Genomic DNA, 16,093 nt, shown 5'->3' with positions numbered 1-16,093 from the left:
TGCTCTTCCCACTCTTCTTTTTCCCAGCTGCCCCTGGATGGTGGGAACACAGGAATGCCAGGGCAGTTTGCGAGGGGCTGGATGCATTCAGGAAAAGCAGGGGACTCGAGCACAGAGTGCGCCAGGGCAGAGCCCTGCAGGGATTCCTGATGCTGGGGGGTGATGGGTGCCAATAACTGCAGGTAAAAATGGGCTGTGGGACCAGGCTGAGCAGCAGCAGGGCCCTGGGGTGGGGCTGCAGGAGGAGGAGGCACCACACAAACCCAGGAGGAGAAAAGAGGGCGATGAAGGTGCTGAGCATGCCAAGGCTTTCACAGGATGGCAGCAGAGGAACCTGCAGTGCTGTGGCCCTGTGCTGTCCCCTGGGCTGGTTCTTCACCCAAATCTCCTTTAAATCTCCAGATCAGCTCCTTAATTCCTCCTCCCCATCCCTGCAGTTCTCCTGGCTGAGCCAGGGCAGGGTGGCAGTGACAGCGTTGCAGCTCCTCAGGAGCGTTCGCCAGGGGAAAAAATCGGTCCCCAAACAAGGAAATCATCAAAATGACACATTTCCAACTGAATTAATGATGAGACAATTAATCATCCCAATTAAAACCAGTGGAGAACCTGGAGAGCCCTAATCCATAAAGATGCTCCAGGCAGCAGCACCCTGGGGTTTCACACTGCCCTGGCAGGAGCTGCAGGCAGCACTGCCAGGAGAAATTGGGAATTTTATCACAGGACAGCCTGAAAGGAGAATTTGGGAATTTTATCCCAGGACAGCCTGAAAAGGAGAGTTTGGGAATTTTCTCACAGACCAGCCTGAAAAGGAGAATTTGGGAATTTTATCCCAGGACAGCCTGAAAAGGAGAGTTTGGGAATTTTATCACAGGACAGCCTGAAAAACTGCACAGGTGCCTGTGGAGCCACCCCCTGCTAAAATGCTCATCCCTGCTGTCTGTGGACATTCCCAAAGTCCCCTTGTGTGCCACCCACCCACCTCAGAGCCTTGCCCAACCCCTGCAGGCAGGGATGGATTTCTCCCAGAATGGATTTTCCCCCAGGATGGATTTTCCCCCAGGATGGATTTTCCCCAGGGTGGATTTTCCTCAGGATGGATTTTTCCCCAGGGTGAATTTCCCCCAGGATGGATTTTCCTCCAGGATGGATTTTCCCCAGGGTGGATTTTCCCCAGGATGGATTTCCTCCAGGGTGGATTTTCCCCAGGAGGGATTTCCCCAGGGTGGATTTTCCCCCAGGGTGAATTTCCCCCAGGATGGATTTTCCCTCAGGGTGGTTTTTCCTCCAGGGTGGATTTTCCCCCAGGGTGGATTTCCCCCAGGATGGATTTTCCTCCAGGATGGATTTCCTCCAGGAGGGATTTTCTCCATCTCCCAACCTTTCCACCTGGATTTGCAGGGCTCTGGGCTCAGCCCTGGGGTTTGGGACTGGAGCAGTGTGAGCCTCGTTTGCCAAGTGCCCACACAAGCCCAGACAGCCCAGCAGTGTCCAGACACCTTCCTGAAGTTCCTAAATCCTGCGAGCAAAGGGCTGTGAGGAGATGGCTGCAATAAACCTTCTCTTCATCCTTTCATGGTCCGAGCCATGGACATGAATTACGGCAGCTTCAAACCTTTCTCAAACGGCCTCTAAAGAGCGTTGTTAAGCCGGGATGTCAGCGCTTGCTGCCTGAATGAGGCTCTTTTACGAGGCACTTTAATCCTCCCAGGAATCCAGCGCCCCCTTTTCCACCCACAGATCCACTCCTGGCTCTCGTCTCCTGTCCTGTTTGTTCCTCGAGGCTCTGGCGCCGTCACCTCTGGCAGCCCCATCGCTTCTAGATGCAAACGGGTTCCTAAAAACCCCACATCTGGCTGGGTTCGGGGCTAAACCCCACACCTGGCTGGGTTTGGAGCTAAACCCCACACCTGGCTGGGTTTGGGGCTAAACCCCACATCTGGCTGGGTTTGGAGCTAAACCCCACACCTGGCTGGGTTTGGGGCTAAACCTCACATCTGGATGGATTTGGGGCTAAACCCCACACCTGGCTGGGTTTGGGGCTAAACCCCACACCTGGCTGGGTTTGGGGCTAAACCTCACATCTGGATGGATTTGGGGCTAAACCCCACACCTGGCTGGGTTTGGGGCTAAACCTCACATCTGGATGGATTTGGGGCTAAACCCCACACCTGGCTGGGTTTGGGGCTGCCTGGCAAACTGCAGAGCCTGCAGAGCAAGCAGGGGCTTCTCTTGTGAATTCTGCACTTTTTGAGGTCATCCCTGTGAGATGCCTTCCTGTGGTGCCCTGTGGCCTCTGGGTGTGGATTTTGCTGGAGGATGGAGGAGGATGGAGGGGCTGTGCCCTCAAGGAGCCACAGCCACCCCAGGCACAGCCACGTCCCTTTGGGATGGCCCTTCACCTCCTGGCATCCTCTGAAAATCCTGCTCTAAAATAAGCAGCAGGTGCTTTCCCTGCCTTCCTTATTTCCCTTCTGGATGTTTTATCCCGTTCCCTGATTTCCTTATTTCCCTTCTGGATGTTTTATCCCTTTCCCTGCCTTCCTTATTTCCCTTCTGGATGTTTTATCCCTTTCCCTGCTGCCTTAACCCCACTATCATTCCTGAGGCTTTTCCTTCCTGGAGCACAAGCTGAATTCACATTTATTTCCATTCAAAAGGCACAAATCCCAGCAAATGCTGGATTAAACCATTCCGGGCTGGTGATTTACCATCATTTTGATTGCTAGAGGAGAATGTTGAGTTCCCAGATGCTCTGGATTGGTCTCCATGGAAATGGGAAGGAACCTTTGGATTGCACAGTCCAGAGGTTTTGTCTTGGGTGTAATGGGGGCTGCTCTGCTTTGCTTTCTGTGTCAGTGAAATTCCTGATGAAATCGAAACGTGGCAGCCCAGGCTGTCACCTGACAGCAGGAAACAAAAAACAGGAAGAAGGAGCATTACAAAAATGGAAATGATGGTCATTAAAGCACAAAAAAATCCCATCAAAATAAACCTGGACATTATAAACACCCAGCCGCTTCATCCATGCTGCATCCAGAGGAGCTGCTTGTGGCTGGAAAGTGGAAAAGCAGGGAATTACCCAGTGCTGTTAACCATTAACTGCTTCCTGCAGCCTCTGCCTGCAGCCTGCACCTGCTTTTAGGGTTAATCTTCCTCCCAAGGCTGCCCAAGCCAATGGAAAGGCTGGGTGGGCATCCAGAGACGCAGGTGACCACGAGCTGTGCTTGCAGCGGCAACCAGGCCACAGAGCAGGGAGCTCCAGGTGGCCCCAGGTGTCACAGAAGCCACGTGGGAAAGGGGCTGGTCCTGGAGCTCAGGGCCTAAATGGTCAAGAAGGGATAAGCAGGAGGATAAAAACAGTCAGAGGGGACATCCCAGAGGCAGCAGCAGCGCCCAGAGGGATCCCAGGTTCAGGGAATGAGGAGCAAAGGAAAGGATGGTTCTTCACCAGGGACAGACAGACAGGGATGGGTTCAGGAAAGAGGGGAAGCTGAGGCTGGATATTGGGATATCCAACATCCCCACAGCTGGCAGGGTGGGCAGGCCCTGGCACAGGTGCCCAGAGCAGCTGGGGCTGTCCCTGCATCCCTGGCAGTGCCCAAGGCCAGGCTGGACACTGGGGTTTGGAGCCTTGCAAGAAGCATCAGAAAATATTGTGGAGCCAGAAAGGAATTCCACAGCCAGCAGATGTGGGGGAAGGCTCTGTGCTCTGTTTGTCAGCTTTGAAAAATCATCTCAGATGTTTCTTTCTAGAAAACAAAGAAGGCCCAGCTCCAGGGTGGCTTTGTTCCCTTTTCCAGAGGTGAGGGGAGTGCACTGACCCAGCATTGCTCCACTTCCTTCCACCCTCCTCAGCTGCAGAAGTTCTGTGATTTTGATGGGTTTTAAACAGCAAAGAGGGGGGTGAGGGAGAAATGGGAGAAATGAGAACACCCTGGGCATCATCTCCACAAGTGCATTCCAGGACAGAGCAAACAAAGAGGAAATTAAATTTTCCACTTTTCTTTTATCACCCAAAGCAAAGTGAAATGAATGCGTCAATCCAAAATTAAATTTTCTGTGTTTAAGAAGCCTCCCCCAAAAAGTGTAATCAGAAATGAATTTTTTTTTATTTTTTTTTTCCCTGAGAAAAGAGATGGATGTGATGGAGTCAGGCTCTTTGATCCCCAAGTTGTGGCTAAGGGTGGAGTGGCACTTCCATGCTGTGGCTGCAGGTGGGAGTTCCCTGCTGGTCCTTGGGCAAAATTTGATGGTTTTGGTAAAGAGGGGAAGAATCCAGGCTGGGGTCCAGCCACAGGCATCCCACATCCCATGGACAGCTGGGAACAGGGCAGATTTGGTCAGGATTTGGTCAGGATTTTGTTGGGATTTTGACAAGATTTTGGCAGGATTTGGACAAGATTTTGGTAGGATTTTGACAGGATTTGGACAAGATTTTGGCAGGATTTGGACAAAATTTTGACAGGATTTGGACAAGATTTTGTCAGGATTTTGGCAGGATTTTGACAGGATTTTGGCAGGATTTTGACAAGATTTTGGCAGGATTTTGACAAGATTTTGACAGGATTTTGGCAGGATTTTGGCAAGATTTTGGCAGGATTTTGGCAAGATTTTGGAAGGATTTTGACAAGATTTTGGCAAGATTTGGACAAGATTTTGACAGGATTTTGGCAGGATTTTGGCAAGATTTTGGCAGGATTTTGACAGGATTTTGGCAGGATTTTGACAAGATTTTGGCAGGATTTTGACAAGATTTTGACAGGATTTTGGCAGGATTTTGACAAGATTTTGGCAGGATTTTGACAAGATTTTGGCAGGATTTTGGCAGGACAGGTGGGAGAGGGGGAACCCCTCCTTGCTCTCCCATGCTGCCACCTCCAGCCCATGCTCTGCTGCATCCCAGGTGCTCCTGCTGGGAAAACAGCACAGAAATTCCAGAGGGCTCCAGGCAGCCCCTCCAGGGCATCACCTGCTGTTGAGGCTGCCCTTGGAGGGAGCTCAGAGCTATTTTTGGAGCTGCTTGAGGGCAGGGAGGATTAAGGAGCCCCAAAGGCACAAGAGAGGGCTGGGATTTGCTCAGCCACAAACTCTGCCCAGCTGGGGAAATGAAGGGCCAAGCGGGAGCCCTTGGGAAATTTAGGTTAAATTCTTTTAGGATTAGGATTCCCCAATGTTAGGGAGGAAATCCTTCCCTGGGAGGGTGTGAGGCCCTGGCACAGGTGCCCAGAGCAGCTGGGGCTGCCCCTGCATCCCTGGCAGTGCCCAAGGCCAGGCTGGATGGGATGGAGCAGGTCCAGAGCAGGATGCTCACAGCTGGCAGCACTGGGGACAATAATGACTTTTATTATTCATATTTTTTTCCCCCAGTATTTATTGCCTGGCTTTTCTTCTGGAGCAGAAAGACTCTGAGATGGGGGCTTTGTGCCTGGAAAATGTTCCTTCTGCCTGTTTTTTGGGGGTGCTTCTTGAACCCAAACTGGTTCTCCCTCCTCATTTAAATGCTGTAAATCCCACATTGCTCCAGCCCCTGCAGGGCTCACACACAGCCAGGCTCTCCAGAGACCCCAAAGCTCTGCTTTTCCCTGGAATCCTCTCCCAAGACCTCCCAGGGCCCCTTCTCAGGGGATTTTTCAAGGGCAGATAAAGAGCCTGACTCGCCTGCAGCTGGAATTCGCTCCAGGCTCACTGCAGGGCTGATTTTCCATTTTAATTCCATTAAATTCCATTTAATCTCCTTTTCAGGATTGACCCCCCCAGGGCAGTGCCCTGGCTCCCTCCTGCCCTGGCCAGGTGTTTCTGATGACAGAAGTGTCCCTCACACCTGGCCTGTCACCTGTACCTGCACCTGGGCAGCTCCACCCACGCTGACACCCCTGCTCTCCCCAGTTCCCTCCATCCTCAGGGGTTTCAACCAAACCATGGAAAATCACCAGGAGTTCTGAGCGGGAAATCTCCTTGCAGAGAGCTGTGCGTGCATTCCCTGCCCGGGCACAGGGATAAATCCCAGTGGGAGATGGATTCCTGTCTTTTGGTGATTGCTGCAGCCTTCAGCAGCATCCAATGCTTCTGCTGATGCAGAGAGTTTACAAGCAAGAGGATCATTTCCTGCATTTGGGACTGAATAACAGTTCTTTCAATCCTGCCATAAATAAATGAAACCAATGGAATTGATCATTCCCACCCAGGGAATCCCTGGGTGCCCAAGGCCAGGTTGGAATAAACTGGGATAATAAAAGGTGAAGAGAAAGGTGTCCCTGCCCTTGGGATGAGATGGTTCCTAAAGTCCCTCCCCACCCAAACCATCCCATAATCCTGTGATTCCTGAAGAGAAAGTTTTAGTCTGATAAAGCCTTGTAGGGAGAGAGTGGGACAAGAACAATAAGGAGGCTCTGACATGAAATCACATTAAATCACATTAATTGCAACATAATCCTGCAAACGTGTTCCTGGCTGCCAGGTTTGCTCATTGCACAGCAGAGCACACCCACATCCCTCCCCAGGAGCTCAGTGCACACAGAAATCACAGCAGGCTCCTGCTGCAGCTCCAGGATTCCTCCTGCTGCTGCACCTTCTGCTGTGGTTTCTGCTTTAGCACACTCTGCCCCTCTGCTGAGTGGTTTTTCCACGTTTCCCCGAGCACGATCCAAGCCAATCGTGGAGCCAAAGCCCAGCTGCCCGTGGCAAGGTGCCTGTGGTCGGTTTAGGCGCTGCCAATCAAAAATCAGGGGAATTGTGACCTAATTAAGGTGGTAAAATAGGAGTTTGTTCCAAAAAAAGCTCCTGTGGGTGGGCAGCCCTGTCCTGGGGCAGCGGGGCTGGACGCCCCAGGCCGTGCAGGGGTTTCAGCCTCTCCGTGGGTTCCACACCAAAGCCACCCCTGAAACTCGAATGCTCAGGTGAGAACTTGTGTGGAGACGTTCTGCCTTGCCCAGCACTCAAACCCCACAGCACCCAGGAGCTGTTCACTGTGTGAGGGGCAGATGTTGAGCTCCTTTCCCTTCCCAGCCTGGCAGATCCCTGGGAAAAGCCCTCCCTGTCCCTGGGGCTGGGCAAAGCTCCAGGTGACCCCACAGCGGTGGAAATTGCACAGAAGAGGCCAAAGCCCAACCCAGAGCCCAGGCTGGCCCTGTGTATGGCAGGGGGCTCAGAAACCCCTTTCTCATCCTGGCTTCCCACTAAACTCAGCTTCCCCTGAGGCCTGCTCCTGCAGACCTCGTTTGACTGGAATTCTGTGCACAGGGGCAGCAGGCAGGAGCCTCTGCTTCCCAAAATATCCCTGACAGGTGCCCTTAAAATCCTGGCAGCAGAGTGACACCACTGAGAGAGATCCCAAAATGGATTTCACCTCTTTGAGCCCAACCAGATGCAACCCTGGACCTGCAGGGCAGTTTTATTTGTCCAGCTTCTCTCAGGCACAGGGACTGGAGAGCAGGAACATCTCCATGCCCACAGCTCCCAGCTGGGAGCCCAGGCACAGAGCTCAGGGCTGGGGCAGGCTCTGGCTCCCCACTGCCAAAATGTGGTCATTAAAATGATTAGAGAGGTTTCTCTGCCCTAATTAAGGTGCAAACAAACCCAAAGTCAGTGGTAGAGATCTTTATTTAACAGTAAATGTGAGGTGCAGGGTGATGGGCAGTGGATGGATGGATGGATGGATGGATGGATGGATGGATGGATGGATGATGGATGGATGGATGGATGGATGGATGATGGATGGATGGATGGATGGATGGATGGATGGATGGATGGATGATGGATGGATGATGGATGGATGGATGGATGGATGGATGGATGGATGGATGATGGATGGATGGATGGATGGATGGATGGATGATGGATGGATGGATGGATGGATGGATGGATGGATGGATGGATGGATGATGGATGGATGGATGGATGGATGGATGGATGATGGATGGATGGATGGATGGATGATGGATGGATGGATGGATGGATGGATGGATGGATGGATGGATGATGGATGGATGATGGATGGATGGATGGATGGATGGATGGATGGATGGATGGATGGATGATAGATGGATGGATGGATGGATGGATGGATGGATGGATGGATGGATGGATGATGGATGGATGATGGATGGATGGATGGATGGATGGATGGATGGATGGATGATGGATGATGGATGGATGGATGATAGATGGATGGATGGATGGATGGATGGATGGATGGATGGATGATGGATGGATGGATGGATGGATGGATGGATGGATGGATGATGGATGGATGATGGATGGATGGATGGATGGATGGATGGATGGATGGATGGATGGATGGATGATGGATGGATGGATGGATGATGGATGGATGATGGATGGATGGATGGATGGATGGATGGATGGATGGATGGATGGATGGATGATGGATGGATGGATGATAGATGGATGGATGGATGGATGGATGGATGGATGGATGGATGGATGGATGATGGATGGATGATGGATGGATGGATGGATGATGGATGGATGGATGGATGGATGGATGGATGGATGGATGGATGATGGATGGATGGATGGATGGATGGATGGATGGATGGATGATGGATGGATGATGGATGGATGGATGGATGGATGATGGATGGATGATGGATGGATGGATGGATGGATGGATGGATGGATGGATGATGGATGGATGGATGGATGGATGGATGGATGATGGATGGATGATGGATGGATGGATGGATGGATGGATGGATGGATGGATGGATGGATGGATGGGATCCTCTGCCTTCACTGGACCTGTCCTGTCCCCTCTGCTCCAGCCTGGCCTTCCTGGGCAGGGCCAGCCCAGACTGCAGGAACTGCAGGGGTGCAGGAGCTGCAGGAGCTGCAGGAGCTGCAGGAGCTGCAGGGGTGCAGGAGCTGCAGGAGCTGCTCTGCCCGTGGTGGCTGTGGGGACCTGGAGGTGACAGTGGCACGGGTGGTGCCCCAGCTGCGTGGTCACACAGGGTGTGAGTCCTTCAGAGCTGCAGGGCTCCATGCAAAGCCCACGGGGGAAATTCCTCACTTGTGAAACCACACCTGTTCCACAGAGGAAAAGGAAAATAACTCCAGGAATGTAACTGAAACCAAGCCAATCTCCAGCAGCAAATCCAATCAAGTTTTCCTGTTAAGCACAGGTTTGGAGAACATTGGCTTGAGTCATTTACAGGGCTGGATCGATGGGAATCATCTGGAGTGAGTCCCAGCAGCAGCTTGTGCTTGCAGAGAGGTGAATATTGGTGCAGTGCCCACTCCTGCCATGGCACCACGTGCAGGGTGACACAGGACCTGGTCCGCCGGGAAAGGGTCCCCACAGTGTGGCAGCTTTGGAGAAATGCCCTGGAAATGTGAAGGAGGCAGTTCTGGGTAGGTGTGGGGCCCTGAGGTGGCACAGGGCACAACCCTCAGGTTCAGGGCTGCTGATAACAGAGACCACAGCACCAGAGGGTCCCTGGCTGGGAGAGACCTTAGAGATCACCCAGTGCCACCCCTGCCATGGCAGGGACACCTCCCACTGTCCCAGGTGGCTCCAAGCCCCATCCTTGGACACTTCAAGGGATGGAGCAGCCACAGCTTCTCTGGGAATTCCATCCCAGCCCCTCCCCACCCTCACAGGGAGGAATTCCTCCCAGTATCCCACCTAACCCTGCCCTCTGGCACTGGGAGCCATTCCCTCCCAGTGTCCTGTCCCTCCATCCTCTGTAAATCCCCTCTCTCCCTGTGTCCTGGAGCCCCTTCAGGCCCTGCAAGCCCACCACTGTGTCACCCCAAAGCTTCTCCTGTCCAGCTGAACAACCCCAGCCTCTCCTCCCAGCAGAGCTGCTCCGTCCCCCTGACCCCCGGTGCCTCCTCACCCAGGACCAGGGGATGCTCCCCCCGTCCCTCAGCCCCCTCCCCTGGACCCCTGCCCACCCCATCCAGAACCCTGAGCTGTCCCAGGACCGTGCAAGGAGCAGCACAACTTCACTTCTCCATTTTCAGTCGCGCTTGCAGCTTTAGAGCAGCCCAGCTGCCTCCTTGCCTTTTTTCCAGTGCCAAAAGGAAGGTCCCAGGGAATTGGAGTGATGCAATCCTTGAATCATCCTCTAAAGAGCAGTGGTGGGCGAGTGTGGGGTGTGAATCACACAGCTCCTAATTGCAGCCCCCGCTGGCAGCCAACTGCCCAAGTTGTTGTTTGCTGTCCTATTTTCCCTTTTATTTGGCCATTTGACAGAGTTGTTCATTACAGGACTTTTTGAGATGCCTGTTGCCGTTGGCTCAGGGCTGCCAGTAATTTTTTAATGAATTTTCCCCCCCAGATAGAGATGAACAAAAGAGCTGGAGGAGAGGGTTTGATTTCCAGCCTCTGGCTGCACTTTATAAACAGCTCAGATGATTAAAAAGACAAGGGTGCTCTTTTAATAACAGGTTTTGTCAGGGTTCAGCTAATTAATTTCAGAGAAAAATGAAGCATTTTGGTAAAGCAGCCACTTCAGTTCCTTTCTCTGCTCAGCTTCTCTTTGGCTTCATGATAAAATTTCCCCTCTCGTTTTGGTGGAAGTTTAGGATGGTTCAGGTTCCTTCCAGCCTGGCCAAACCTCCCCCATCTCCCTGAAAACGTGGGCAGGGTGGGAATGAGGAGCTCTCCAAGCTGCAGCCTTGGCATCCTGCAGGATAACACAGAGGGAAAATTGCTGGCAAAAAAAAAAAAAAATTAAAAAAAGGAATTCAAATTAACCCCTCCTGTCCTCTCCTGCCACACTGAGGGCTCCTGACTGGTGAGAAATCAGGTGTGAGAAAGGAATGGAGAGAAAGGACATGGAAAACTGGGATTCATGCAGTGGGGAGAAGCAGCAGGGAGTCTGGGATCTCTCTAAAGGTGAGGGACCAACCCCATTCCCAGTTCTGTCTGGTTTTGCCTGGATTCCTGATCGAGCCTCCCTCTCCCCTTCCCTGGTGTGGGAAATACCAGGACAAGTGAGAACCAGAACTCCTTCCCTGGGCACAGCAGACAGCAAAAAATCAGAATATTGCACCCAGCAGGTCCTGCTGGATAAATCCAGGTTCGTTTGCCCTGCAATCTTCACCTTATTTAGAGGCAACCCCGTCCCTGTTGCCCTCCCCTTGCTCCTCTTGTGAAATAAATGTCTATTTTTGTGCCTGTTCCCCACGTACTGCCAGGGAAATGAAGAGCTGTGTTTATTCCAAATGGCTTTATTGAAGCATCAGGAAGCACAAATCAATTCCCAAACAAAGTCCTGTGGTACCCCAGGAATCAGAGCTGACAAACACAGAGATTTGCTGGGTTAAATTAATAGCCAGGCAAGATAAAAGGCAAGGCAGGCCATAAAATGAGTCAGGTACAATATACTCCCTAAATGTAGAGCTCAGCAGTAAATAACCAGCAGAGGGGTTTTAAAAATCAACCTGGAAAAGCAAATCCTGGGAATTTGCCATGGAGGAGTCTCTTCTGCCTTTCTTCCCTGCCCCTGGTGGGGCTGCAGGGGGAGAGCACTGCTGGAAATTCAAATCTTCCACTTTTCCAGCTGCTTTGGGCAGAGGAAATTCAGATTTCCTCGGGTTCCCCTCCAGTGCTGGGGGCGCCCAGAGCTGGGGCTTTGCTCTCTGGTCGTGTTGTGTGCAGAGATCGGGAAATGCTGGGTTTGGCAAATAAATGAAAGGAAGGATTCGAGCCCTGGGCAAAGAGAGGGCAGAGCAGGCAGCAGGAATCACAGCACCTCGGGCAGCATCCTCAGGGCTGGGAAAACCGGGAATCACCTGGGAATGCTGCCCTGGGCACCCAGCACCTCGGGCAGCACCCTCAGGGCTGGAAAAACAGGGAATCACCTGGGGATGCTGCCCTGGGCACCCACCTGCAGGAATCACGGACCAGGGCAGCATCTCCAGGGCTGGAAAAGCCAGGAATAACCTGGGAATGCTGCCCTGGGCACCCAGCACCTCGGGCAGCATCCTCAGGGCTGGAAAAACCAGGAATAACCTGGGAATGCTGCCTAGGGCACCCAGCACCTCAGGCAGCATCCTCAGGGCTGGAAAAGTCGGGAATCACCTGGGAATGCAGGGGGCACAGGGGGCTCTGGGGATGTTCCCTTCCTTAGGCCTGCTGGAAGCAAAAATGTGCATTTTCTCTTTTCTCTCCTTCCCCTGAGATACTCTCTCTGTTATTTTGGTTTCATTCACACCGCCGCACTTTCCCATTGCGCTGAGTGGTTTTTCCCGTTGCTTTTCCCACCGGAGCTGTCCCGGAATGTCACCAGCAGCCACCTCTGGTCCCTCCCTGCTGATCCCCGGTGACAGGGACGAGCTGCCCCAGGCGCGGCTGCCACCCAGGGCAGCACCTCTGGCGCTGCTGCCTGAGCTCGCTGAACATTTTCTCACCTTCTCCGGGGCTGCTCCGGCTTCTTCCTCTGTGCTCTCATTAACTAATGAGACGTGATGAGGCTGTGACACCGCAGGGAGGGACAGGGCCACCGAGTGTGGCGTTTCCCTGACAGCGTCTGGGAGGGGATGTGGTGACAAACCCTGGGATGGGAGCACCTGGAAAGTGAGAATCGCCCAAAGAGCCTCAAAATTCTTGAACCACCTGGGTTCTCCTGCATTCCCAAGCGGGCGCTGCTGGAAGGAGGGGTGGGAGGAGATGCTGCTTTTCTGGGAGTGTGTCCCTCCTCAGGGCACTGAGACGAGGCCTTTTGAAACCGTTTTGGGGGGGATGTGGCTAAAACTCTCCTGGAATGTTCCAGGCTTGGAGCTAATAAAGCTCTTCCACATAAATTAAGTTACAGGCATCTCATGCTCATCGCTTTGGGTTTCATCACTTTTTGTATGTGAAACTCAACCCAACGATGCATAATAATAATAATAATAATAATAATAATAATAATAATAATAAATTGTCTAACGAGCAGGAAATCGATCCCTGTCTCCTGGGCAGACATTAAATATAATTTTTTTTTTAAATCTGTTGGTTTTTTAATAAACATGAGATTGCTGTGTAACTGAAGCTGAATTAACAGGTTCAGCTGGTGTGTGCCTGGGTGTGCAGAAGCTCAGTGATTTCTGCAGGCTCCAGCTCGGGCTGGAAGGGATGCAGGGACCGGGAGCAGCTCCTTGCCATGGTAACCCCTGCCCACCCTGGCTGTGTTTCTCTCGGGCAGGCTCCGTTGGAGGCGCTGGCAGCAGGGAACGGCTCCAGCGAGCTGAGCAGCCTGGGCTGCCCCTCGCCGCGGCTCCCGGGATGCCCAGGGTGAGAAATGCTCCTCACTTTTCAGAGTTTAGGAAGGTTTATTACACCTTATCGAAAATACAGCAGAAGACTGAATAAAGAAAAAAGGTTACAGCGCTGGGAGCAAAAGATTCCCCCCCACACACCATGTGCTGAGCCCCCTCACGATGGAGGTTTTTCCCTTTTAACCCTTTAACCCCTCACGATGGAGGTTTTTCCCTTTTTAACCCTATAACCACTCACAATGGAAGTTTTTCCCTTTTAACCCTTTAACCACTCACAATGGAGGTTTTTCCCTTTTAACCCTTTAACCCCTCACAATGGAGGTTTTTCCCTTTTAACCCTTTAACCCCTCACGATGGAGGTTTTTCCCTTTTAACCCTTTAACCCCTCCCAAAGTTCTGTCCATCAACCCCTTCTTCGCTGCCCAGTGGTGAAGATCTCTTCCTCAAATCCTGACTAATGTACAACCCTCCCTTTTTATTTTTAATTCTTACAGAGTTTAGGGGTTTTTCTTCTTCATTGTTCCTTTCATCTCTCAATGTCTAATTTTGTTTATCAGCAAACCTAATGCTTATTTGTAAAAGCAAATCTCTTTTTCCATTCATCAATCAGTGGAATCCTTCCCACTGTTTCTTTTATCTCCCAGTGCTGGTTTTATCTACCGGCAGACCCACAGCTTGTTTGGAAAGACAAACCCACCATTCCTCTCGCTGGGGAGGGGAGGACAGGCACTCCCGTGGCATCCACGTCCCCATCGTGGTTCGTGTTTATTTTTTCTCTCAGCCAAGCCTCTCGCCCTTGTTTGAGGGCACGGAAAAGGACAGGGCTCGTTTCCCTAAATCCCACAGGAACGGCAGCTGCGGTTTGGCAGGGACGGGCTGGGAATGCTCCGAGCTGCGGTGCCTGGGAGGATGCTCGGCGTTCGGACCTTTAGCCCGGAGAGCAGGAAATGTTAACGAGCTGCTGTTCATTAGCCCCGGGTTTCTCTCGCACCCACGCCCTGCACCCCTGCACCCGCACGGGTTTGGGCCAGAGGGTGTTGGCAGCACCTCGGCCACCCCAAATAAAGAGTGAGCAGGGCAAGAATTGGGTGGAATTTTCAGCTGCTGTGGCATCACCTGCTGAATTCCACAGCCTGCCAAAAAATAAATCACCAGAGCTCCGGTAGGGTTTGCAGAGTGCCCAACAGAGACTTTCCTCAGTGTTCCTTAGGCTGTTGTATCCTTCCAGGTGGAAATACAAGAAGATCAAGGGATTTCCAGCTGGAGGTGAATCCAGAGGGAGAAGAGGGAGGCACCACAAAAGTAGTTTGTGTCAGTTTTTAGGGCAGGTTTGGAAAGGATTTGAGAACAAAGCAGCTCATGGCTGGGAGTTTATCAAAACAGCAGCAAGAAGATTTCAGGAGAAAATCTGTCAAGGCCAGCAGAGGATCTGTAAGGAGGAGTCCAGGTGATGCAGGAAGAAAGCACTGAGAAAAGGCAGGACATGGACATCCCCTAAATCTTCTGGGGTACCAAATAACTCCCAAAATAGCTGTTGTACAGGCACAGGGCACAGAGATGGCTCTGAAGGTGCCAGGTTTGGCTTCCCTTGGGTGCCAATCCCTGTTCCTCAGTGCTCTGCCCCAGCAGAGCCAGCACAGAGCTCACAGCTCATCCTTCTGCCACACCATGAGATAAAAATGGCAAAACCCAGCTGGATGGGTCAGGGAAATCTGGGAGAGACTCCTGATGCTCTGGAGTCATGTAGGAATTCATGAAATCCTTCCCAAAGCACAGAGGAAGGGGTTTTTTTAACCTGATTTATATTGTAGGAATACTTTGGGATCAAGCCTGGCTTAAATCTCAGACAGGGGAAGAAAAAATCGTGCTGCCATTAAACAATCAGCTGCAAGGAGCTGAGGGTGTTCCAGGGAGGATTAAAGCCCACAACCAGCCCATAAATCCTGCAGATATAGAATTTATAACCAAGTCAGAGCAGGTGCAAAAGAAAGGAAAAAACCCAAACAAAACAGCAAAAGAAAACAAGCAGCCCATAAACCAGAGCACAGGGGGAGTTTGGTTATGTAAGGATTTATTCTTCCTTCCTCAAAACCCATCTGCTGCTCAGGAGCTCATTTCTGTGAATTCATCCTCATTCCTGGACTGCATTCCAAGAGTCTCCACGGCCAAATGTGGAGACTTTATCATTTCCCTCCCTCTCCTGCAGTGTGACAGGAATTGCTGGCACTTGTGCTGCTTCCTACACTTGGCCCCAGTGCTGTGGGGAGAACAGACTCCTAGGCCAGTTTTCCTCCCAGTTTTCCTCCCAGTTTTCCTCCCAGTTTTCCTGCCAGTTTCTTGACAGTTTTCCTGCCCATTTCCTCCCTCTTGCCCCCCAGCTTTCCTGCCTCTTTCCTGCCTTTTTCCTGCCTCTTTCCTCCCTTTTTCCTGCCTATTTCCTGCCAGTTTTTCTCCCAGCTTTCCTGCAAGTTTCTTGACAGCTTTCCTGCCTCTTTTCTACCTCTTTCCTCTCAGCTTTCCTGCCTATTTCCTGCCAGTTTTCCTGCCAGTTTCTTCCCAGTTTTCCTGCCTCTTCCCTGCCTTTTTCCCTCCTCTTTCCTCCCAGTTTTCCTGCCTATTTCCTCTCTCTTTCCTCCCAGTTTTCCTGCCTCTTTCCTCCCAGCTTTCCTGCCAGTTTCTTCTCAGTTTTCCTGCCTCTTCCCTGCCTATTTCCTCTCTCTTTCCTGCCAGTTTTCCTGCCTCTTTTCTGCCTCTTTCCTCCCAGTTTTCCTGCCTCTTTCCTCCCAGTTTTCCTAGCTGTTTCCTGCCTATTTCCTACTTGTTTCCCACTTCTTTCCTCCCAGTTTTCCTGAAAGTTTCCTCACAA

This window comes from Molothrus aeneus, chromosome 15 (assembly GCF_037042795.1).
Source record: "Molothrus aeneus isolate 106 chromosome 15, BPBGC_Maene_1.0, whole genome shotgun sequence".
NCBI classification, from domain to species: Eukaryota; Metazoa; Chordata; class Aves; order Passeriformes; family Icteridae; genus Molothrus; species Molothrus aeneus.
The sequence above is the reverse complement of the archived record's forward strand: the minus strand, read 5'-3'. Positions refer to the sequence as shown.